Source organism: Amblyomma maculatum, chromosome 1 (assembly GCF_055883805.1).
Source record: "Amblyomma maculatum isolate TAMU_Amacu chromosome 1, ASM5588380v1, whole genome shotgun sequence".
Taxonomy (NCBI): Eukaryota; Metazoa; Arthropoda; class Arachnida; order Ixodida; family Ixodidae; genus Amblyomma; species Amblyomma maculatum.
Window position 1 is genome coordinate 392,581,864 of NC_139344.1, and position 26,855 is coordinate 392,608,718.

Below are 26,855 nucleotides of genomic sequence, written 5' to 3' on the forward strand. Positions count from 1 at the left end.
TACCCACTGCAGGGCGAAGGCCTCTCCAATATTTCTCCACTTAACCACTTGACCCCTGTGAACTTCTTAACCTCATCCTTCCACCTAACTTTCAGCCGCCCTCTGCTACGCTTTCCTTCCCTTGGAATCCAGTTTGTTACCCTAAGCGACCATCGGTTATCCTCTCTTCGCCCTACAGGTCCTGCCCATGTCCATTTCTTCTTAATTTCCACTAGAATGTCGGTAACTTGAGTTATTTCTCTGACCCACTCTGCACGCTTCCTATCTCTTAGTGTTACCCCTACCATTTTTCGTTCCATAGCCCTCTGCGTTGTCCTCCGTGGTCAACGCTGCAGCTGTGGTCATACCAGCTCAGAAAACGAGTCTACATTTCCTTTTGGGACATATACTTCTACATCAACCGCTGCTGAACTTGTAGCCATTCGGAAATCTATTCGCTACATATGTGGGGAACCACCTCAAAAATGGTGTATATTCACGGACTCGAAGACTGCATTACAAATTTTGGAAAACTTCTTACGCCGCACTGCCTATCAGTCTCTGGCACTAAACATTATGGAGCTGCTCACATCTGCCCAGCTGCAAGGCCACATGATAATGTTTCAATGGATCCCTGCCCACTGCGGGCTCCATGGGAATGAACAGGCCGACGTTGAAGCGAAAAGTGCACTCATCAATGGCCTCCAAACAGCGATGCCTTTTTCAAGAGCGGATACGACGTGCCTTCTTACGAGTTGTATGAAGAATGCTACAGCAGCTTACTGGGTCCAGCCAGACGCCCGACACATGCGTCTAAGAAGGCTCGATCGAACATTGAAATTTTGTGTTCCGCGTGATATTCCGCGTCATCAGGCATGCTTGCTACATAGACTTCGTTTAAACGTGGCTTTCACGCGCAAGTACTTACATTTAATTGGACAGATGGACTCGCCGGAATGTTCAACTTGTGGCATCCCAGAGGCTGTAGACCATATATTATTGGTGTGCCCAGCGTATGCGTGCGAAAGAAGTGTGCTAGCCACTTCCTTGAAGCGTATCGACAAGAGGCCTCTGTCGGAGGAACTGCGGCTGGGCGCTTGGCAGACAAGGGGAAGGGTGACCAAGCAGTGCGGGCTCTTTGCCGTTCTTTGTGCGCCAGAGGACTTGATTCGCGCTTGTAAAGCAAGCTACTCTGTCTGTATATGCATTTCATATGCCTTCTCCCACATCGTCGCCCATCATGATCTTCTTTCTTCTCTCCTTCCCCTTCATCAGTGCAGAGTAGCAGGCCAGATTTGAATTATTCCGGCCAACCTCTCTGCCTTTTCCTTTCAATAAATCCATCTATATATCTAGCAACTTAAGTAGAACTCTTTTCGTTAATCTCTATGTTTAGGCAAGTACGGGTAGGATGCAAATACCAGTAAGCTGCTAGTTATAGTGCTACAGTACCTTCCAAACGCGCTCCATTTCAATCTTATTGTTGTTTCCCTTTGGTGGTCCGAATCTGCGGTCAGTATATATTATACCTGTCCTAAGTAGACATATTCGGCTACCACTTCCAGCGCTCCGCTACCTATTTTTAAGCTACTGTTCCTTTCCTATAGGCTGTTCAACATTATCTTAGACTTTTGCATATTAAATTTTAGGCCTACCTTCCTGCTTTTCTTGTCTAGATCATTAATAGTTATTTGCAGTTGGTCCCCTGAGTTACTTAACAAGGTGATGCCATCAGCCAATCGCAGATTACTGAGACATTCTCCATCGACCCTGATGCCTAACTGCTCCCATTACATGTCTTTGAATACACTCTCTAAGAAAGCTGTGCATCCTTGCCTAACACCTATCATAATTGGAATTTTATCACTTTCTTTACGCAGAACAATGGTCGCTGTGCGGCCACTATAGATATATCATCTAATACTTTCACATATGGCTCACCTAAACCCTGATCTCGCAATGCCTGCATGACTCCTGAAGTTTCGACTGAGTCAGATGCTTTCTTGTAGTCAATGAATGCTATGTATAGGGGGCTGGTTATATTCTGAGCACTTTTCTATTACCTGGTGGATAGTGCGGATGTGATCGATGGTACCCTTTTCGAAATCCTGCTTGATCATTTGATTGATTAAAGTCTAAGGTTGTCCTGATCCTACTAGTGATCACCTTAGTAAATAGCTTGTACGTAACGGATAGTAAGCTGTCTGGTCTGTAAATTTTCAAGTCCTTATGAATTAAGATAATGTTAGCATTCTTCCATGATTCCGGTACTTTCGATGTCATCAGTTATTGTGTATACAAGGTGGCCAGTTTTTGTAGCACGATATCCTCCCAGCCCTTCAACAAACCTGTATTTACCTGATCCTCCCCAGTTTATTTCCCCTTTTTCATAACTTCTAAGGCTTTCTTAACCTCGTCCTTCTTTACTGGCGGAACGTCTGATTGCTCTTCACTACAGCCTACTTCATTTTTGTCCTGACTATACTCTGGGCTATTGTAGAGGTCCGTATAGAACTCCTCCGTTACCTTGATTATCTTGTCCATGTTAGTAATGGCATTGCCCGCCTTGTACCTCATTGCATACATCTGATTTTTGCCTATGCCTAATTTCCTTTTTATCGCTTTCAAGCTACGACCGTTCTTTAGAGCATGCTCAATTTTCCCCATGTTATACTTCCTTATGTCGGCCACCCTTGCGTTTGTTGATTAGCTTTGATAACTGCACCAGTTCTATTCGGTCTGTTGGGTTGGAGGCTTTCATACTTTGGCGTTTCTTAATCAAATCTTTGGTCTCCTTGCATAGTTCACCGTTATTATTTCTAACAATTCTACCCCCTACGTTTACCGCGCACTCAGTAATGATATCTCTGATATTATTTTTCATTCTTCTAGGCTAATGTCGGCTTCCTCGGTTAGCACTGAATATCTATTCTGCAGCGAGAGCCTGAATTCTTCTACTTTTCCCCTTACCGCTAATTCGTTGATGAACTTCTTCCTCACTAGTCTACTATAATAGAATACAATAGTCACTATATTAGAATACAACTTTAAAAAACAGCAGTTGCAAACGGCAGTGGTGCGCGGCGTGCATATTATTTCGCTGAACAGTTAACAGGATCAGTTTCTAATATTTGACTATACGAAACAGGCAGGAGGCATCGAAATTCTTGTACTTTTAATTTTCCCTGCGGGTTAGTTTTTATTTGGGCAACTAGAAAAGCCCTAACAACGGACTACTTTCTGTTGCGAAGGATTGCGTATGTCGGCTACTGCAGACTTAATTTGTACCTGAGTATAAAGCATGATCTTGGTGATATACAATGGGGATGAATCTGCCCCTACTCTATGTCTAGCCACGCCGTAAGTTCATCCATCTATGCCAGGCGCGCGTCGGTTATCAGTGGGCAAGCGGACAGGTAAACAAAAAGCAGCTGTCAGATCCGGGGGATACCCTGCGTTGGAACGTTGCAGCACCTGTACACGTGATGCAGATGACGGCTTATGTGCACCGCACAAGTGCGCAGTAGGCAGAATTTATCTCTTGTTTTGATTGCCCTGAGCCTCGAACCCTCTCAGTTCTAAAACTTACGGCCTGGGTCCGCCGTAAAATTTTCACTTTTCTAAATTGCCCTATGAGCGTAATTCCTACTGCGAATAAACTGAAGTTGCAACGTTGCCATAGGTGACTGCGTAGATCTTATCGGGAGCAAAAGTAACAGATGCAACAGACGTTTGGTTTGGGCTAGTTGTTAACAATTTCTTGAAGACATGTATCGCAAATGTAGACACGTACGACACAGACGTAGACGGGATAGAAAAAAGCTGGAGATGCCCCTCACGGGACGCTCCACAGTGAATGGTTCTCACAGCGTCCTATCTAGCTTATAGGCATGCGTGACAACACAGGATTTGTCGGAAGGAAGAAGGTTAATTGCTAACCCCGACATCATGAATCTACGCCATGAGCGCAAAGGGCCTCCTTTCTGCTACTTTTTTCTTGACTTGTATCCGGATTTAGTATATCAACTGCCACAGTAGAAAAAATAAATGAAAATAATGAACTGTACGTGATTCCCGACCTCGGAAGGATACTTAACACCGAACAAAAAAAAAAAAAATCTTATGACCGAAATGTTATTCGCCTCCTAAAAGAAAAAGAAAACAACATAAAATTGGGGTGTGAAGTAAATAGCAAGAAAACTGCAATGAATTTTCAAAAAACAAAATATGCCCGACCGCTTCGAAGCTATAAAACGTCACCACATGCCGCTTCCAAAAGGAAGTCGTGGTTTCACCCAAGCAGGTTGCTTTTTTTTTTTTGTTTGTTTGTTTTCGCGCAGATTCTGGTGTTCAGTGTTGTAATCGTGGAGTTCCGGCCGGCCTTGACGTCGCGAGTTTTAATCGAGCGGCAGGAAAATAAATGTTAAATTTTTATTCTACTCTTACTAAATGCGCCTTCTTAAGGCCGGACAAAAGTCCGCGTACCCTTGAAGAACTAGAAAGTTGGTTTACACTAACTGAAAAATTGTAATAATAATTGGAGCTGTCCCCAGCGTTCTTTTCAAATAACTTAAATTTTAACTCGAAGAAGTAGTCGCTCATGAACGATATCTGTCCGACATTCATCGTTGTGCTGAACTCCTTGGTGCATTTTATTCACACAAGTGAGAATATATAGCATTGCACCATGGATGACATGTGTGTGTTTGAACGCGTAAATGTTGAATTCGATGGAAATGCTAAACAGGTATAGTTTCTTAACATTTGGCGCTTGAGTTTTCATCACATTTGCACTTGCAAGTGCCTTGAGAAACAAGTCCACGCTTCATTCAGGGCATGCACAGCGTCTGCGAATGACATTATAGAACAGTTTAAATGCCTTAGAATATCCTCAAGGCTCAATTCCGGAGTGCTGAGTTATTCCAGAAAAAAAAAAAAAAAAATGTAAACAGCTGTACAGGCATTCAATCCATTATCATTCTTTTTTGTAAGGGATTTTGAAAACTGAAAAGAAAAAGAACAGATATTTTCAAGGCATGCAATACGGCTCGCGTTTGTAGCTGTCGCATTCATAAACATGCATGCGTCGTCCAAAATCAGCACAATCATGTAATTCACGCAAAATATGAACAGTCGATTAGAACGAACATAACATATCCGCGCCTTATACGAATTGTAGAACACATAACAAAGTCGTCTTGTTCGATCACTGCAGCAATGCACGTTAGTCGATGATTAAGAATCTCGGCCACTCAGCTAATTAATCAGCTATACTGCATAGCAGTGTTTGCTCGTGGAGAATGAGTTTTCGAGTCCTGTTTTTATATTTCGCCCACGCTCCTCTTCTTATTCGAGGCCGTCCCATCTTTCTTTCAGTGCCTCCACCCAGGCGTACGTAGTGTTGCAAGAAGAGAGCTTACGATCAAAAATTAATAATAAAATAGGGTGGCGAAAACGTACGCGTATGACGAAAGGACAAAAAAATGAAATAAGTGAAAGTCCGGGAGCCTATAAGCCCAAGTTTAGAATCAAAAGCTGTAATGCATGGAAGCAGTAAAGACGGCAGCGAAAATTTTCCACACCCTTCGGGGTAAGAAGCATTCACTCATATATACACCTGCTTCACTCACATAGATAAGAGAGGCAGGACGTAATTCTTCCTTCATATAAGAAAAAGAGATCAAAGCCCCGGAGAAAGATTAGGCAGCAATGGCCCAGACGAGCTGAAAGCGACGAGAAGACATAAAAACAACCGACAATTTCCTCTCGTTGCTTTCGCAGGGCGTTTGCATAGTACGAATGCAATGCGACAGCAATATGAAAGGCGGATAAAACGAAGAGTGTATAGAAAAACAAAAGCACCAAATCCAGACGAGGTTCTAATTTTGGCAGCTCTGCGGGGAGCCTCCGTTCTTGCACGATGCAGGCGTAAAACTCGCCACGAGGTGGGAATGTCTGCACCGAGCGAACGCCCCCGACAATGTAAACACGAAAAGCACGGGTCCAATGTTGAAAGAAAGACGGAATACACGGCTTTCTCTTGTGAGCGCTAGTGGAACATGCATGAGTCAGACATCTGCGGGAGCTCAGGAGTGCGCGCAGAATGCACCACGGAAAAGTAAAAAGGGATCATCGTCTTAATTATCGATTCGTGCATGCTATAGTACTAACAGAATGAAACGACAATATACCAAAAAGAGCGAGTTTTTGTGTTCTTGAAAGGTCATTACTCAGCAATGAATTGTTTACGTTCGTTCACTGGTTCTAGGTTATTACCGGTGACTATAGTAACATTGTGGTAAATATAAGGCAACGCAGTTTCTTCACATGAACCAAGTTCCTTGTAGCAGAGAAACGCTTTCATCCTTTTCTGCCTTTTCTTTAATTTACCCTAGTAGAGTTAGCACATCCTTACCATGAGAGATATTGTTGCCTAAGTTATACTGCGAACAGATGGGGATCATTTTTGGTGTTGAGCAGCCCCCCCCCCCCCCCCCCCTTCCCCCTACCTCCTTCCCATCTTCCCTTCCCCTGGACGCCAAGAGTGCCGCCACGACTTAGGCCGACATAACCCGGTCCCCTCCCCCAAGAACACCTCAAAGTACTACTTAGTAATAGTAGTAGTAGCAGTAGTAGTAATCTGAATCCCTTTTATGAAATTCAACGGAAGCGATTTTCGCGTGCCAGTTTGGTAGGCAGGGTCAGCAGTATGCGTGATCAGAAGGCAGAATGTGACCAAAGAACGTGAGGCGCTTCACGGTTTCCCTTTTTTTTTTCGGGAAAAATGACAAAAGCACAATAAACACGTGCTCCAAACGAACTCATACCCCAACCCCTGGCGCATGAAGCACATCGACCCAGGCTACGACGAACAACATGTGTGTGAACGGTGCAGTGACCGTGTAGACTTAAACCATATGCTGTGTGGTTGTGCATCGAGCGACGCCTACGCCAAGAACAAGGAACATTGGGACAAAGTGTTAAAAGGTGCTTCACTACATGATCAGCTTCGGGCTGTCCGGGAGGCCCGCGCGGCGGTGGAGAGCTTCGGGCTCTCTGTGCCGACGTGGGAGCTGCCCTCTACACCTGGCGCCTAGCCGATGTGTCCTTCAGGACCCCTGCTGTGGGAAATAAAGTTTTACCAAACCAAACCAAATAAACACGTGCAGAGTGTCAGGGCATAGCACCGACGTACATCGTCCACATCGCAGTATATTCCAGGGAGACCGGTTCCACCGTTCTGTCGTGGCCTCCTGAGGCTGCAAGAACGCCTTCGCGGAAAAACAGCACAGTTGCCTTCGCCGAGGCGCGTGTACGAGCAGTCATATACAGCACATGCTGCATAGCGGAACGACTATATGATGACGCTCGCTCCGTCCTTGGATGGATGGATGGATGAATTGAATATAGGAGCGTCCCCTTTGAAACGGGGTGGTAGCAGTAGATATATCATGCTCATTTTTCTCCCTATATCTTAATTATTTAGATTGGTTAACTAAACCATCGTTCTATTTATTAAATTTTTGTTTCTGCATTACTAACATTATGTCACTTCTCTGCTTTTAAGCCACCAATCTTCCAGTCGTTTTTTGCTAGTTTCCACCGCCGGTTTATTCACCCGGCCACTGTTATCTCTAAACCCCAGAGCTTCAGGAACAGTGACTGCGCCTGCATCAACTTCCGGATGAATACCATTACATTCGAGTATAATATGGTCAATTGTTTCACTGGAGTTACCACATATAGCACATGCGTCATCTTCATGGTTAAATTTCTTTTTGTAGCTGCGTGTTCTAAGGCACCCTGATCTAGTTTCAAAAAGTAGGGCACTGCCTCTTGAGTTATCAAAGAAAGCTTCCTTCCTGATCTGCATTTTCCACTTTCGGAAAATGCAGATCTCTAATCTCTGCAGATCCCGATCTCTAATGCCATTTTCTCCCGCAGCGAGCATTTCCTGTAATAGCGCGACGCGACAGTATGCAGCGATGTAAAGAAAAGAGAGCACCTTCCTCAGCAGCCACTTCTACAAAGATGGTAAAAGGCGGGTCGACTATACTTTACACTGACCCCTAAATATATCTGTTATGCAAGGATACCGGATGTTTCAGAAGTATTGAAGTACACCTGGCTAACGTTTTTAGACTGTACTATACGTTTCAGAGATGCCGGTTACTACGCATTAAATATAGGCTTTGTGATGTAATGAGATGATGTTCACAGTATAGTAACAGCTTTTTTAACTATCGCAGATACACGCTGATTTGTAGCTGGTCGTTAATGACGCCCATATCAGTTATGTCAGATATCCACCAATGCGTGTCACTTCATGGCGCAGGTGCCGTGGGGCTGCCTGCGTCAGGTGCCACGTGACTGTCACGTGGCACGGGTTTTGATGGAGTAGGGGTGGAGTTTACTAGAATGTTTAGCAGGAGCGTAATGTTCGGATAGCGTCAGAAATATGACCCAGATTTTTTAGCAACCGCGTGAAGGGTAAGAGTATTTTTGAAGTTCTGAAAACATTATACGGCTTTTATTATTACAACGATCAGCTACATATCTCTGATTGCTACTCGACAGTTATCCGTAACAGTGAAAAGGTTTGCTATTGCAAGTATATAACTTTAAAAACCGCCGTTGAAAACAATGGGCTATGGCTGCATATTACTCCGCTAACCAATCGCAACTGCAAACGAAATCAGCTCTTTACTGTTTGACATAAAAATCAAGAGGCATCAATATTTTCGAGCTTTGAATTTCGTCTGGTGGTTATCTTTTTGTTTAGGCTACTTGGAAAGGTTTGACGACGGATACTTTTTGTCACAGAGTATCTCTGGCGGCAATGCAAACTTCAGCTGTATCATTATTCGTTGGACTTTCTATGTCCGTCAAAATTGGTACTGCTATGGAGCAAACGTTAACCTGTAAAATAAAAAAAAAAACTGTTCTTAAAGTTTCTTGGCAGGCCTCCCTGAAACACCTGACGCATCGCGCTTCATTAAATACATGCATTTAGTGACAAATTCTGAAAGTGATCTTTAATCGGCAACAAATAAACGAGCAGACATTTCTGAGATGGGTTGCGTTGCGCCCGAAAGCTGTTTCGCCGGCTGCAACTAGGATGTTTACGATATTGGATAGCCATCGCCGCAGCCGGCAACATTCTTTTATTTTATTTTTGATTATTATTAATGAACAATCACCACCACCACCTCCAATTTAGTTTTGCTGCGTTTGCTGCGTCGCGACCGCCCTAAGTCTTCAGCCCTGACACCGCGTCAGGCGGCCACTGCTAGACATCAATGGTTTTCACTTTAACTTTCGAGCAGTTTCGAAGTAATTGATACAGAGATAAGTTTTATACACCGGTCGTAGTGAACTTGCGGAAAATATATTGTGTCACTTGGTAGCACGGGGGACCGCTGATTTATGAGTTCTCTATGTTTTTCACTCGCTATATAAAGATTCCAGTTGACGATATCTATACTACAGCTATCTCACGCAATCTATATATTGCACTTGATAAGTCCGTTACCATTATTATTGTTTGCATATGAAATGTGCTTGTATCAACTAGTCGGTACAGCGGGGCCGCAAAGAAAAAGAAAAATCAAATATATAACTACCGTGTGAATGCATCTAATGCTCTGAAACCAAATTTTCTAGCGCGGTTCCTTTTGCCACTACTTCTTCCTTACGAAGGACTGCTCCCCCCCCCCCCCCCACACACACACACACTCCCCAGAAAGCTGTTGTATTTTTTTTTTCAGACGGTGCTCAAACAGAAACCGTCTGCTTCAGCGTATGACCACGCCCCTTTTACTCTTCTCTTCTCGTGCGTGAGTTCTCGTAGAAGACCATGCCTTACATCGATGCTATCTTCAACTCCATCTCTTTCTAAATTCGGATCACTTATCATCTATAGCTCCCCAGTACGTCCGGATAACATCCTTACTTCGTCCCCAATAGCCAATGTTGGGCCAAGCTCGGCAGGTACTCGTGAGCTGACTGGCGAGGTTGGCCAGTCAGCCTATCTCAATCCCCAGAGTAAGCCCAAACTTGGGCAGACCAAAATAAGATCGACCACGCGCGTTGGTGCGACGTTGGGCCAAACTCTTTTGTCTGCTTGGGTACAATAATATGTATGCACATTTTGGCTGCGTATACGGAAGTTTCTGCTTCTGACTATGCGTATGATCTTTATTGTGATTCACGTTAGCGCTATTGTTATCCAAATGTGGTGCCCACCGGCGGACACCCCGGGTGGACGAAAGTTTGCGGATACGGCAAATGAAAAATTTATATCGAAATACACAGTGATGAACTATTCGTTGAATTGGTGCATATTTCCTTTCGTCATGAAGTTTCAGCAGCAAACTGTCCTCGTTTCAACCAAACTTCTGCGAAGAAAAGGTCAGAAATTGGGATGTTTGGATCCATTTCAATGCACTTTTCGGCTAACTATACGTGCAATAAAACTCGGCGTATACTATTAAGGGGTTCAAGCATTAACAATCGATCCCATAGTTGCCTCGAAGCAAAAAGGGAGGGAGGAATCGTGCTTTCCTAAAAAAAAAAAAAAAAAGAAAAAGAGGGGTCCTGGAATGGTACAGAATGTCATTTTCAGGAGGCGTCTTGTTCCGCGTTCTCATTCGGGTATCTTCTTGGTTCGCTTGCAAGGAGTGTTTTGCCTTCGTGGTCACATTTTTGAGCTGTGAGGCAGCTGACGGGTCAGAATGCCTCGTTTACTGTATATATATATATATATATATATATATATATATATATATATATATATATATATATATATATATATATATATATATATATATATATATGCCCTGCCCTACATGCCCTGCCTATACCCCCCCCCCCCCTTTTTTTTTGTGTAAACCTGTCATCTGTTTGCCAATAATTATGTGTCACCTGTGTGCCATCCAAACCTGTTGGCATGTAACTACACGCTTTCGGTTAGTGGCGGTGACGTCAGGTTTAGGTTTACGGTGTCTAAAGTCCCAAAGCGACTCACTTTATGAGAGGTGTAATAGAGGGGCCGTAGCGAAAAATTCCGTTCTTCAATGTGTGCTCTAGAATCTGAGTGCCGCCTGTTCATAACAACAGTCGACTATCTATCAGAGGGTGCCCAAAATGGGTCGTGGTTAAGTGTGAAAAACGCAAAAGAAAAAAGTTTCCAGCAAGCCGACCTTGTTCAGCGCTGTCTCACTCACTACAAGTGCCTTGCGAAACAGAGTTTCTATCCGGAAATTAGATTCGTTTCTCTACGTGAAGCTTCGTCTGCCCAGGAACGAAAAGCTGCTGCAAGGATTTTAAACGTGGTCAGGGATTTTGGTCCAATTTGAGCCCAGATATAGTTTTCCGGTTACAGTTAAAGGCGAGCGTGGCCGGTAGGAACCACGCCTTCACGCACCATTTCAGAAGTCATGTGAGGAAAAAAAAACTACTATGTAGTACGTATACTTGGGAAAATGAGTTTAATATTTCGCGAACACACACACACACACACACACACACACACACACACACACACACACACACACACACACACACACACACACACACACACACACACACACACACACACACACACACACACACACACACACACACACACACACACACACACACACACACACACACACACACACACACACACACACACACACACACACACACACACACACACACACACACACACACACACACACACACACACACACACACACACACACACACACACACACACACACACACACACACACACACACACACACACACACACACACACACACACACACACACACACACACACACACACACACACACACACACACACACACACACACACACACACACACACACACACACACACACACACACACACACACACACACACACACACACACACACACACACACACAACACGACACGACACGACACGACACGACACGACACGGACCCGGTACAGATGGCGGCAAGCCGATTAGTAATGCGCACGCGGCCTTTCTCCGTACCTTACATGGCATCCAACATGGCGACCGTAGGTCCACGTGAGTTCCGCACGTCAGAAAAGCGGTTGAAGGATGTGCAGTAACTCGGGAATCACTGACGGCTTGCGTAAACCGGTAATTATAATCAGGCGCCTAGCTGTAATTTGCGTAAAAGTTAACTGCTATAGTTTACTTGCCAATGCAGCTCACTAGTCGACCCTATTCATAGCTGTTATCTGATATCTACCCAGGACAAAAAGTATATTTATGCCTCAAGATGTTCCCCATTTTCTTAAGTACAAGGAAATTTCCCGTTGAAACATCAGGTACGCAATTTGCATTCATTCATTAATTACTGAAAGTTAAATCCAATGCAGCAAGTTACCCGACAAACTTTCCTCAGGCCAGAGCGTGTATTTGTCCACGGAATTAACAGCCTGCGGCTCATACAGCGTTAGCGGAAAAGGCAGAATGGTGCTTCGGTGCGCGTGTGTGTATTGCGTGGCCAGAGGGTGGGGAAGCAAGGTCACGCCGATTCAGAGAGCGAATCAGCGCTTCTGGCACGCGCGTGGGGCAACGGCTTCCGGGGCAAGAGCGGCGATGAACGATCCGGCTTTGAGCAGGAATTGTGGGCAGATACCCTCTCCTATGTCATTGGGGCCTCTCTATTCCCAACCCGGAAGAAGCAGCGGTTTCGAAAGAGAAGCTTTCTTAACAAGCTGACGGAAAGAAAAGATTGGGCGTGGGAAGGACTTCACACAGAAATAAATGAAGTGGAGGAGCGATGCCTTGAAAGTGCAGGAAGCCCAGAGGTAGTAGAGGGGGACTGAAAGAGGGGAGATAGCATGCAGAGTATGATCTCAGACCACTCGTTGGCAGAGCCAGCGGCATCACTTCGATCATTTTGCACTCGTCTACAAACTAAGTTGGCCTAAGCGAGTCAAGTTAAGAACTTGGAGCTCCACGGTGTTTGCGTCACACCACGCAGCACAGAATATAAGAACAATGCTGTCATTCCATACCATATTCATCTCAGTACTATTGAGACTTACACATCATAGGTTGACACATCCAAATTTGAATGTCTTATTCGAACTGTATGCCCAGGTGTTCATAGGTTTCCAACCAGCTCGAAGTTTTCAGATAATGTTGGAAATGTCCTTTGTAATGTCTGTGAAATGTTAGTTCTCGCTCTATAGCATTCTGCAAGGGATAAACAGTATTGTGAGTAATAAATAAATGAACAGCTCTGGATATCGCAGTGACGTTATGTTACATCGTAATGTTGTGTTAATAAAAGTCAGCAAATGACGCCATAAAGTTGTCTAGTAAGTGCCAGTTTGCGTTAACTAAATCATAAGCCAATGCTGCGCTTTAAATGCTATTTTGATCTTCCGATCATGACTGTATAACGTAACAGTAAAGCTTCTAAATGTAAACATAATGTTCTTAATGTAGTTATAAAATATTATCAATATATATCAAGCATTGTAGCTCGGAATATGTTATGCGTACAGAAATCATGTTAATTTAACTAAAAAAAACTACGTAGTTCGAGATTATTTCCTTTAGAAGCTGTACACCGCACGATAGCACCTATACTTCACCCACGACACAGCCGCCGCAAATGTGAAGTAACAGGAATCGTCATCATAGTTGTCACCGTACAAATGAAAGATTGAGAAATCATAATAGTAGGCACTGCCCAATGCAAAGCTCAGTTAATATTGCCGTTTCGTCGCTGCCGGCATATGAATCACTCATCATCTCACGTATAAGCCTATGGTAATTGTGCTGCGCACAATGCTACTGCAGCGCGCTCAGCGGCTCCAGCGCGTTTTGTGTTATAGCTATGAGCGGGCCGAAAGCCCGAGTCACTTTCTTCGTCTCACATTACAAGCTAGAGAACTGTACAAACTTTAATCTGGGGCATGACACTATACCCGACAGGAGCCAATAGGAACTCGGGACTTCACATAAAAATGAAGGTCAGTCCCGTAAAATCCGGTATGGTTTGCAACCCTATATATCCTATATCATATAAGCATATAAGCTTGAAGCCATGGTATCAGTTCGGAGATGAGCACATTTGTTGGGTGTATATTGGCATTGCTGTCGGTGCTGTACTGAAGTGCTCAAGTATCTCCTTTTTCTCTTGCGGAGTGTGGGGCTCAAGTATCCCCTCTTTTCTTCTTTTCGGCGTGTCGTGTTGGTGGAAGTTGCTAGCCCCCACAATTGATGTATTTATGTTCTTGGAAAATTACTTTATCGCATTAGCGGAAGTCGCATATATGCCGCTTAAAAATTTTCAACCATGGGGTGAAAAATGTTATTCCATGTTCATTTTTAATATTACCTAAACACTACAAAAAGTAATTAGGAACAATTTAGTAATTATTATTTGCCAAACAAAAAAGAGTAAGATTGTTATAACGCTTCGGTGTTATCTCGGGCACCACACACATATGATTTGTTTCCGCGAGAAAGACCAGCCCACATTGTATCGCTGACAACGTCCAGGCAACAGAACTCTTTCGAAAGCAAAATTAATTGTCAGCACAAGTAAAAGAATAGCAGTTCGACAAAAATTACACTCGCCAAAAGAATACGAAGGTAAAAACATTGACGTTTGACCAGCTGTGTGGATGGCTACGGGCCGGGATGCCAGACTTTGTCTCTTGAAGTCATTCAGCATTAGATGTTGTTGCAGTGCCGAATAATTAAGGACGTAGCGATCCCTGTCTGTGTAACCAATTACATTGTCTTCAGCTTTTGCAATGCAACCTTTCCTGACCACTTCATGTTGATAATTTCATTTCGTACGTGTAAGTAAAACCCGTTGAATAGAAAATGCTTTTTGACGCATGCATTTTTCGACATGTCATTTCTGCTGATGTAAATGGGGCTGGAGTGTCACATCAAGTTGCGGAGACAGCAGATTTTACTTCAGCCACCTCCTTTCGAAAACTTTACCAGCGCTGCGGCAGGGGACAATTAGAAGAGTATAAATTTTAGTCTTCCTATAGGAAGGACAAGCGCTTCATTGTCCCCTGTCACAACGCTGGTAAAGTTTTCGAAGATGTACGAACAAGCTCAAATGTCTGTTTTTCCACCTCTTTTCGCTCGCTTGTATCAAGTGGTGAAAATAAACATGATTTCGACAGTTGCCACGAAAGCACAAACTGAAATCCGTTCCTTCTGTGCCGTGGTTCTTTCATGTGTTCGTTAGGCACGGAAGGCAGTGACTAACAAATGGTTCTTAGAGGTACTCTTACGTGGCTAGACAAAATATCAAATAAAAATAAAGTGCGAACGGAGTGCTACACGTCCTCGTGGCATTTATTGCAGTAGGTACTGCAATAGAAAACATAAAGACGTGTAAAAGAAACAAATAACAACAACAACAACAACAAAAGTACATCACGCGACTGCCGCGACCTTGGCGAGTCCCACACAGACGTTTCATGGCGGGCATTATCGAAAACGAAACTTCCCACCTGCTTTGAAAATCAGCGTCCATGCATGGCGTCTCCGCGACGATTCTGTGCACTGTTAGTTTTGTTCGGAAGGGTCCAGCTCTTGCCGGACCCGCGAGTGAAAGCAAACCACCACAGTGGAAAGATGAGGAGCCGCAGCTGTCTTGATAAGACCCGAGTTGCCCGTTGCGGGCAGCTGGGAAAGGACATCTTTCCAAGAAACGCTGCGCTCTTTATAGAAAGTGCCCGCGGGACGATAAGAGCGTCTTCACATTTGCTTCTTGGACTGCGCTTAGAGTGGTCCTTCAAACGGCAAGGCATTATTCATTGTCAGCGGTTCTTCGTTGGACGATAAGAAATCGCGGTGCGCCTAGACTTCCTGCATGGTTAAACGGTTTCGTACTTTCCCCGTGCACACTTCTCGAAACGCGTCCTCTCTCCATTAAATCTTTATCGAGTATAGAAGAGCACTGAGAAAGTCGGACAACGTTTGATGAAAACGAGAAAAGGCAGCTCAGTTGGAGTATTGAGAAGCATATACTACATGCTCGCACCACCGGGGAGGGAACAAGAAAAACAAACTCGTGTCTTGGAGATTTTGTCGAACCGTGACATTACACGAGGCGCATCTGCACCTGCATAGCACTTGCATGATGGGTCGGACACGGTCATGCCGCAGTAGTCCTCCAAGACGTCAAACGCACTCAACGTTGCCAGGAATGAGCCAGGTTTCCGTAATAGAAAAATGAAAGCTATAGCGATAAGGAAGGGCAATTCACTAGCGTGCAGAATGGCTCCCGGTGTCCGAGTGGACTGCACGGATTGTACACACAATATCGATAGTGCATCGACGTCGCGACAATGAAACACTCGACGCATTGCTACTGCATGAGGAGGCGTCTTCGAACACAATCGTCTTTCCGCGAAACCGCCAGTGCGCGACCGACAGGTTGTCACTGTGTGTAACGGCACCGAACGTGGCAGTCGGTCGCTCTCGAAACGCTTCTTCCACGCTGTTCACCGGCCCGGCAGCCAAGAAATCCACGCCTTCGGCGGCGCGCGGGGCGCCACGCCAGAGACGACAGTGCCTCCTCGCTAGCGACCTACGGGTGCGTATAAGAAGCGACGACGCTCGAGAGACGACACGTGGCTCTCTGAGTGCAATCGACGTAAGTTGCGCAAGTCGCCGTCAACTGCGAGCCTTTTTTTTTTCGCTGGGCCGCTAGCAGAGCTCAGGGAGCCAAGCCGCATGAAGTCGGCACCATTCTTCCAACTCGCCCAAACAAGAGTATTACCTGGACCATTCTTCCGTGGCACGGTGCGGACGGCGAGGATGGGAGGGGAATCCCGCAGGATGTTGGATGGCGAATTGTGTGTCGCGAAGCGCTGCAGTCTAGCATCTGCGTCCACCTGTTTCCTCATTCCTGTCGTTACGTGGCGAAATGCGCGTGCCGGTGTGCGCACGAGACGAGGGGACAGGGGTTTCCGTGCGAGAGCTCTCAAATCGCCATTATTTCCGCGTGCCAACGAATCGCTGCTGTGGCTCAGTCAGTCAGCGCCGCTTTGGCTGTTCGCTCTCGGCGGTCCCTGGCGTTGCGGCCGCTCGCGTTTTATCGAGGAAGACGCGCGCACGGACTGCGTGTCTTGCGTCTTTGAGAGGCATCTTCTTCTGCGGCAGGTTTATTTTCACGGAAGGAGCGCACTAGCAGGTACGTGAAAGTTGAAGCAGGTGTCTGAAATGGTAGCGGAATCGTACATGGAAGCCGCAAGCAATGACATGAGTTTTGCTACTTTTAAGCATGTTGGTTAATTAATGAAGGCTGTAGTCATATGACCAGCTTCTAACTCTGACATTACTTTAGCTCTCGGTACAGTGTGAAAAGTTTAGGCCTGACGGCCCACTCTAACCATCCAGACATGACAGCCGCTTGCGTGCATCCCACTCGCGCACTCCGGTTATAGTGCACGTTCTTCAAATTCGCTCATTGTGCACATTCTTGCAACACACTTGATTAGCGACTGTCACAACGACATGTACCGTGGAAACACGCAAATCGAGTCTTTCAACATAGTATCTTCAACTAGCAGTTTACCCAAATTGGTCGGTATGTGCCATTTTTGCCAAAAGTTACCAGGCTGTATGTTTTTCTTCTCGCTTGTATTCTAAAGTTAACATGGATCCCCATAGGATCATAACTTTTTGGTAAGTGAAGACAGGAGTTGTCAGTTACTTTGCACCGATTAACAGCTTCAGAAGGTTTATGAATTTTCTGCTAACCGACTGAGAAGCGGAACACGCAGCCTGGTTACTTTTGGCAATTATAAGGTACAATACAGTGTCGTGAGCTATCAGCTATCGCCCTGAACGCTTAGTAAGTCGGAACAGGGCATATATTTCGAACTGGAATCTAGACGCGGAGACGTTGAGCAACGCCAGCGTGTAACATAGTAATCTCGTACTTTCCCTTCCCTTTGCTAACTTCTCCTGCAACAGTATATGCAATAAGTAACTTAGAGGCGGTAACTATATTCGGAAAATCGTCATGTAATCTCTTGTCATGTGACCCAGTCGGGCCATAGTGTTCCTGTTGTGTTGCTGGAAGGAAAATGTGAAACACACACAGATGCGCACTCGCCGATAATGTGTACAACAACTGTTGTATGAGGCCCATAACATTCACTTTGATTTATTTAGGCCAAACTATAAGTCTGCGAACATAAAAACAATGCTAGTATATACTGATCATCCCTCGTTCGGCGGTAGCACTGTCATCGCTTTCACACACAGAACATTGGAAAAGCAAGATAATTCCTAAATCATAAAAAAAAAACAACGGCAGCGAACCATTGCATGTTTTTTTTTTTTTGTCCATCGAGTGATATGATTATATATATATATAGTTCAGATTAAGCGAGTTGGCTTAGCTGTCCGATCGCTGAAGTGTTGCATTATCTTCGTCAGTCAGATCTCAAGAATTCAACACAAGCGAGTGAAGGTTTCTTCAAATATACAAAGCTCGAACAAAGCTATCCCGAAGTTAAAGGACTATAGACACCAAATTTTGGTGGCATATTCTTTTTAATGATGCATAAGTCATTACTGTATTTCGATCCGCACGCATGCAGTTCCCCCTTACTACCGCTAACTAAGTTATAATTGAATTTTCTTTTCTCATTAGTTTCGGTTTCAGTAGCCGAGAAATAGCTATGACGTCACAATCAAGTCTTGATGCGCGGCAAGAAAAAACAGCGATATCATCGCTGAATCTTCACTTGTAGTGATTCTTGTACAAGAGGCAGGCTGGCCTTATCATTGTAGTGAATTTAAACGACGCAGCAATGATTATATATCGCTGTATTTTCATCCCTCGCGTGACCTGGACTTTACTGTGACGTCACAACCATAACTCTGCTGTTGGAACCGAAACAGGTGAGAAAGGACTTCGACTATAAATTATTTAGCAGTCGTAGGCGAATATGACGAGGTGATCCGTGTACAGCAGTGTCTTACACATCATTACAAAGGATAAAACACGAACCCAAAAATGGTCTATAATCCATTAAGGCAGCCAGAGCAGCCGCTTGAAATAAGCCAGAAGTAGAAATAAAGTGCGTTAGAATTGGCAAGATTTCATGACAGGGGGATGCTCCACAAGGGCTATACATACACTCATTTTATGAGCTTTTAATTTTTCCAACTTCGTGCTGGCAATCAACACTAATTATTCAACTGTACAGTCTGGTACATGCCAATGACGGATTGGCAAGTGTCCATAAAAAAAGAGGGCCTTTCAACCAATGACGTTGACTTTTTCATGACGTCATGACCAATCCCTTGTGCCTGCTAGGCACTGCAACGCGAATGTGGCTGGATCAGGACAGTTGACCATGCATGGCGCCATGAACACAGGTCGGCATCATTGTTTGAACGAATTTCACCTAAACTACAAAACAAACCGCGTGGTTACTTGTAGTCCGTTCCACTCACCGCAACTGGCGCCTGAGTAGCTCCGCTTGGTTGTGCATGTAATCCCAGTGGTTCGCTCCACAGTGCATACGCGCAGGCGAAAGCGTTGCTGCCCTTGTGGGACGTTAACCCAGAAGGGAGAAACGGAAGCGCGGATAACGCAGACGCGTGTCCCACATAGCTGCAACAACGTACTGCGCGCGAGCGTCGGAACTGCACTTCCGGTGAGTGCCCGCGGAAGCGGGACTAAGCAGCTCCGTACGTGTTTTGCGCTCGTGCGGAAGCAGTCGGTCGGCACATCCTCGAAACATCGTGACGTAACGTGCAAAGTAGCTTTCCTATTCTTTCTATGTTTGTGTCTATTTGTATACGGGCATGCATGACGGTTTAAGTTTCAGCCATGTTTAGAAACGACCGAGCTGCACTGGTCTGAGAGGGAAATTGTAGTGGCCATTACGAACAATTGCAGTGGTGTCATCATTACAACCACTTCTTTATTTTCGTTTCTTAATTATTCCACGACGAGAGTGCACGTGACTACGGGAAAATTACCAGCAGGAGATCGTTCGTGGGCTGGTGTCCCACAGAACGCTAGCGAAATGCAGCGATTTGTCGCATGTGAATGCACATTACGAAACCGCAGGTTGAAATGATCGAGTATGGTGACCCACAAGAAGACAATCTGTTTCTTTGTCCCCTTATCTTTCTGTTCATTCTTTTTCCCGGCAAGTATCAGTGAGTCCCTTAGCGAGATAGTCCCTGTGCCTTCCCCACATCAGACGCCTGGAAGCTAGTCCTTCCCATTTCGAACCACATGGACTCGCTCCAATGGAAAATCCACTGGCTTTGCATTATTTTTGAACCAACTAACCAAAATAGTAACCCGATAGTATTTTGACATCGAGAGAGAGGCGTCAACGTGGACGTCCACATCGATACGAAAAAGCAGGACGGTAATGCCCGCTGTTGTACATAGTCAAAACTCGATTTAACAAAACCTGATTTAACGAAAGTCTCGATTTAACGAATATATTCCGATTCCACGTCGGAAGCCCATATGGTCCTGTGCTTTGAGTAACTCGAAATAACGAAACCAATTTCACTATCTGTCCCGATTTAACGAACGTTTTGTTGAAAAACGAAGGTCGAAAATTATATTTGTGGTCTATTTTGCTTAAAACGCCCAAAATCTATTGAATGCGAGCCAAAGGAAACATCGTGGAGAAACTTCGTTCCGCTTTTGCCAAACTGCGTCGCAAAACGGGAGATCTATTGATCTGAATTCAGGGGATTTTGCACACGGTAAAAAGCCTGCCCTTCTATACCCGGTGTCGGCATGCGGCACCGCTGCCGACACTGGGTCAGGTTTTCGATGCCCTTGATCTGTTGCGACAGTCTGCCGGATGAAGACACGAAAAAAAAAAATCGTGTAATTCTTGCTTACAAACTACAAGCAAGCAAAGATCAGCGACTTCTTTGCTAAGGAAGAAGTTGGTAGCCCCTTGGAACCATTCTTGCTGACATACAATTTTCATTGCTTCTTTCCCTACGCGCTAGCTATCAATGTCGGCCATCTACACAGGCCACAGTTTAAATTTAACAACACAACATAACATAGTGGGCAGTTGCTGCTATTACATTTCGGAAGACGTAACAGTACAACTTTCCTGGTTCTTCGAGTTGCGCTGCTGCATCCTTTCAAAACGCAATTTCATTTTCATCGAGTTTACTCTTCGCAGTTATGATGTTGCTGTATATCCCTTGACGCCGCTACATCATATAATAATCGACTTTATCGGATTAAATGGCCGAGGAATGTCTCCCTTAATTTAACGAAGTTCCCGATTTAAAAAATAATACGCGGCTCCCCTCAACTTCGTTAAATCGAGTTTTAACAGTATGCACATTTGTAGAATAGTCCCCTGCGTGGTTACGTTGTTTTGGAAAGGAACATGCTGGAAATTAAATACCGTTGTTTTGCAGCAAAGAATATACGCATGTTATTTGTAGCAGAATTTGTTATTTTAGCGGGAGTCATCGTCATAGATGAGAAACAATTAAACGTTGCGGTCAACACATGGCGTAAGGACAACAATACGTTTCTAGAAATCTTCATAACATATAGGCTTCAAAAGAGAGCCAAGTAAAGAGACGAGATCCGGAACTCGTAATCTGATTGGTGAAGGCGATGAGACTCAGGCAAGGAGACCGCGTTGCTTGCCATCGCATGGTGCACGCAAGTTCTTATAGGCGGTGTGTCGACGACAGAGAAAATCCAGAGAACCCATGCTATACCCTGTAGCCGCGGCACTGAGACCGGTTATTTCTGAGCTCGTGCGAGTTTGCAACGTGTATGACGGCGCCATGAATACGAATACAAAACTAGGTCATTTACAAGCGTTAATCAGTCATTTCCTACTGTATGAGCGTTCCGGTTCGTCACGAAGATAAAGATCACGTATACCGCACTTATGGATTCCTCCGTATAAACTCCGTACGTGCAGAATAAAATCCCCTGATGTTCGCCACATAACAAGTACTGATAAAACAGAAGAAACGGGTCGAAAATATTTGAGTTTTTCGATTCCGTAATTTACGAATCGACGTTTTTTTTTTTTTTTTAGCTGCTACAAAAACAAGCTTTCTAATAAGGGAGTAATTACTCAGTGAAGCCTTGTTAACTGCGGCAGTTCATTACTCTTTAAAGATATCTTAAGAAATTGGAGAAATTTGCTTAATTGGGTTTGGCGGAAAACACTTGCTGAGGGAATGTTGAGTATTAAAGACCCCCCCCCCCCCCTCGTACACATTCTTCATTCCGCCCTTTCCCCTCTCAACTGGTCCCTTGCGTACCAAGTGCGCATGCATGCAGGACCGAAAAGCAGGCATAATCTGAGATTTCCACAATGTTGTATTGCTCCAGCGGTTGTAGTAAGCAGCTGCTGCTCCTGTGCGAAGGTGTTTTCTGTTAAAATACGACTGGGAATGTGCTCCAATTATGATCTCGATCAAGCTCATTTCGGTCGAGGTTTAATCGTTGTAACGACCTGCATGCCTGAAACTATACCAACTCTGTGTTCCCGACCATCTTTCTTCTCTCTGGCCTACCCAACCGCGCCTCAAACCGCGCCTCAACAAACCACTTGCAGTTGTCATAGCGTTCTCGTCGTCGCTATAACCACTGTAATCTCCACCACTTCGGAAATAAACGTCGCGCGTGAATATGAAAATCATTTGGTTCTTAATTAAGGTTTCGGCTTAGGTTGCGCCCTACTTCGTTGTCGAAACTTTTTTTTTTTCTTCACTTACCGCATGCTTCCCTGGGCTCCGGCAACGATGTACATCCTTTCTCGATCAAGGCCGGCGAATTCCATTCTCCAACTAAGCGTCTGAAGGGTTCCCGGCGTTGTGTATGATTTCTGGCTTTTTTTTTTTTCAGCAGTAGGATAGCCACAAATTCGCTTCCTTAGCTTCCCATTGTTTCCAGATGCAGTAGATCTCTGACGGTTCATCCACTTTGCAAGAACCAAGTTCAGAGGCTGGGCGCAGTAGTCGCAAGCAGCCTGCAGGTTGCTGACGCTGCTCCCACCGCAGAGACAATGACACTGCGACACACGTAGTACGTTATACGCGCACAAATGCGACCATGAACCGGGCCCTCTCAACTGGGTCTGGCCGAGTGAACACACGCATCGCAAACAGAGCTCCGATATGGTGCACTATCGGTCAAGCCCTTCAAAACAGCCGACGCTGCAGCAGGCGGACGCTTCGTGCAGAAGAGCGCTGGCTACGGCAGTGGCCGCCATATCCTAATGTGCAATTCGAAACTACCATATACATTTGTGTACATCCGTACTCGTCCAGCGAGAGCGTACTGCGGAATGATTGCTTTTTCTTTTTCTTGCGCGGAGATCGAACCGCGAATGAAAATAATTCAGCAGCGTGATTCACGGTAGAGACGAGACGGGGAAGGTCGTTCTTGAGGAGAGACGAACGAAGAAAGATGAAGTGCAGAAACCAACGACAGAAGCATGAGAGTGAATGGCTTCGATGGAACGACGCAGAACAAGTCCTAGCAGACAGAAATTTTGTCTAAACATGGGTCGAGGCTTAACCTACACTCTTGTTCATAAATTTGTTTGCATTGTTAATTTAGCATCTAACAAAATGAATGAATGAAGAAAAGAATGGTCAATTAATGGACAGGTAAAGGGAAATCCACTGGTTCTATCACCTGTGACGTCTTTCTCGTTCCGGTTCCGGCGTCGCTCGCTTTGACAAATCACGTGGTAATTTTGGTGCCATCTCTTGCACTTACTCCGACAGTATAACGTTCCTACCGACAGAGTTCCTGGGACGTTTCGAAAAAATAGTTTATTCACGGTGAGTCATCTCCGTCGGAGGCACGCAAACAGCGCTCCGATTCGTTTGAAGCACGCATCGAATTAAACCTTCACTCCTATTGATCCAGCAACGACTGATTAGAGCATTGCCTGACATGTTCGGAGATACTACAGTGCTGAAATATGTGCTTGTAGCGCACGCATTCAGCTGCCTACCCTCCGCTAAGGCATTGTCACGTCTCGTCACCACATTCAGCTTGAACGTGAACCGATTTCATCGAAGTAGGTATCGCAAAATTTGAAAACTTCTAGCACCTCAAGCACCATGCAGTAGCATATACAATTACACTGACCTAATCATTTTCTTAATTATTTCCTAACTAATTGCTCTAAACAGGCTCTTCTTGTTGTCAATGCGAATAATGGGTTATGATTTCAAAACAACATGCCTCTTCACTGGATAGCAAACTATCAAGAAGATATGCGTTTCCAGGCGGAACAGGAAATAAGATGCTTTGTCCGAGTGTTCGTCCTTAATTTTTTCCTTCTTCTTCCCCAATAAGTTTTACTTTTCTCCTTGAATACAGTTTCTCTGCCGCAGATACAATTTTGTAAACCAGAAATTAAAATTTAATTAATACGTGCGAGAAACATAATGGTCTCATAGCCCCGAGCTACACGAAATAATTATTTGCACTTATAGTAATTTAGGACGTTATCTCCCGTGCGAAATTCCAGAGACTGCTGCTGGTTGGCTGTATCGTGCTTGTGTTTAGCGAGTTGCCCTCATCACAGCGGGGTGCGGAAGTTCCCTGACCTGAAGTCCGATGCAGCGGGAGTGCTTTTAAGAGTGAACTTTGTACGTCCCAAATGCAGGCAGATAAATTGCTGCTCTAAGGAGGGCATACCCTCAGCGTACGCTTGCGCATTTTCTAAGAGCACTCAGTCAGAAGCACGACGGGGTTAAGTGCCTTTTAGCACGCGTGCGCTACAAATGTCTTAGTTGTTTGCCAGGTGTATTAGTGGCTTGTTCTTTTGTGCCTCTCAGTCTTCTACCAGCGACTGAAATACTTCCCGTGAAAGGTGCCCCTTATAAGGTCGTCTTTCGGAGTTGAGGGTAAACCGAAGAGATATGGGATGAGGCAAGACACTCCACGCTCCCAATGTTCCGCTGATGTAATTATGGCATCGGAAATTTCTTTATTTATTTAGACTATTTCTTGGCAGTGCGCTAGTGAACAAGTTTTTACTTTGTTGCGTTCAAAGAAGCCGGAAAGCTTTGTTTTAAATAACGTAGCGAAACGTCATCTTCATTATACGGAAGTCAGCAATGGCTTAAGTGAACGAAGGAACGAGTTCATGGATTGGGGCTCTTCTATTAGTAGTAATAATTCGCATCTCCTTTGTTAATAAATACGCTCGGAGTTGGCCATACACTAGGTGTGGCCTAATACTGCTCTGCTCAGTAGGGACAGACGTAATGAAACAAAAGCAAAAGAAAAATACCAACGAAAAAGAATGAAACGTGGCAGGATAGAAGCTTGCAGCAGTTTCACACGAGATATTGGTCAGGATCATGAGCAGATAGGAAGCGCCTTGAAAATCATGCTAGTCCTTAAAAAAAACAGGGCGTTTTACTATCTGCTGGTCTCTAGTATTCGTACAGTGCAATACTACAGCCATATTCTAATTAGGGCACTCGACTACCCAAGCCCAAGAATGCGGGATCGAATCCGGGCCCCGGCGGCTTCTTTTCGATGGAGGCGGAAAGCAAGGCGCCCGTGTCCTGTACGATGTCAGTGCACGTTAAAGAACCCCAGGTGGTCGAAATTTCCGGAGTCCTCCACTACGGCGTCTCTCATAGCCTGAGTCGCCTTGGGAGGTTAAACCCCACGTAACAAGCAAACAAAACAAGCTTCAGCCTGGACGCATGCGCGAGAAGTTGTACGTGGGCCTAAAAGTTTTAATGTAAAAAAACAAAACAAAACAGCGATCAAACAATTCTTTTTTGTTCTTGGAAAGGGAAGCTCAAAAGGCAATGCTCCTCGAAATACAGTGCTCGCGCTAACACAAAATACAGTGTATGCGCATTTCTCCAAGTCCTGATGCACCTTTCTACGATGTTTTCGGAACACTCTGAAGAACGACAACGATCGGTTATTGCCATTTAAGAGCGGAATGGCGTTAATTGTGGCAGGAGCCGTATAAGAAGGATTGGTCGACGCCGCGATCATCGTCCACTGAATTGATGAAGCAGCTAATTGAAGAAAAGAATAGACTGGACCTGTATTCAGTACCAGTGAGATGGAAGCTGCTCACCGGCATTGTACACACGCCACACACATACGTACAGGCGCCGACGAAGTCAGCAGTACGGGAGTCGTGGGAATTTTGCCTCGCGTCGGCGTTTCTTTATGCCTCGAGTGAAGCAGCGCGACGGCACGAGGCCAAAAGGATAAATCATGTCCGACTCGGCCACCAGTTCATGTTGCACACTGTCATGCAACGCCGTGCCACCACTAGGCAAGGACTGCGGATGTGATACGTAAATATTCTAATAGCGTCGAGTGTATAGTCTGTCGCGATACTTAGCGGTGTACATTATGAGAACGCCATAGAAGCAAAAATCGCGGTCGCATGGACAACTATAGGCTGCATTTAGACTGCAGCTATGAAGGCATTGTGAAGATTTAGATGCTACCACAATCAAGTTTACGCCGCGTAATTATTATCGAAGTGAAGAATGAGCTTATGGTGAGCTTATGGTCTATAGGCTAATCACGCTAATTGCTCTGATAACTTTCGTTGTTAGTGACGTCAGCACCTGACGTCAAAAAGGCAGAGTTTTTCCGAACCCAGGATATTCCTTTACGGCTGTACTTACTGCCTGGGATACCTGCCACATTGTTTTCATTGAATAATGTCTCGCCTTTTAAGGCAGAGAGGTGTCGCTGGCGCTGTCACGTACCTCACTTAATTCAGGTGATGTAATGACTAAGGAAACGAAGAAAAGGGTTTTAGCGATACGCAATAGGGGTGAAACCATTCGCAGCAGTCGTTGACAGCTTGAGGGGGCGGAGAGATA

At 44.9% G+C, this 26,855-nt stretch overlaps 1 protein-coding gene across 3 annotated transcripts in view; it reads left to right on the forward strand.

Moving 5' to 3' along the window:
• LOC146208560 (uncharacterized) overlaps positions 1-26,855 on the forward strand; it is an 88,513-nt gene that overhangs the window by 10,468 nt on the left and 51,190 nt on the right. The window contains exon 1 of one of the 3 annotated variants that reach the window (XM_084594909.1): positions 16,438-16,569. The exons of 1 other annotated variant lie outside the window; for it this stretch is intronic. The gene's annotated coding sequence lies outside the window, so the exon portion shown is untranslated. Of the gene's footprint in view, positions 1-16,437; positions 16,570-17,029; positions 17,170-26,855 lie in introns of those variants that run through there. One more of the 3 variants, XM_084594900.1, reaches the window with a different exon arrangement.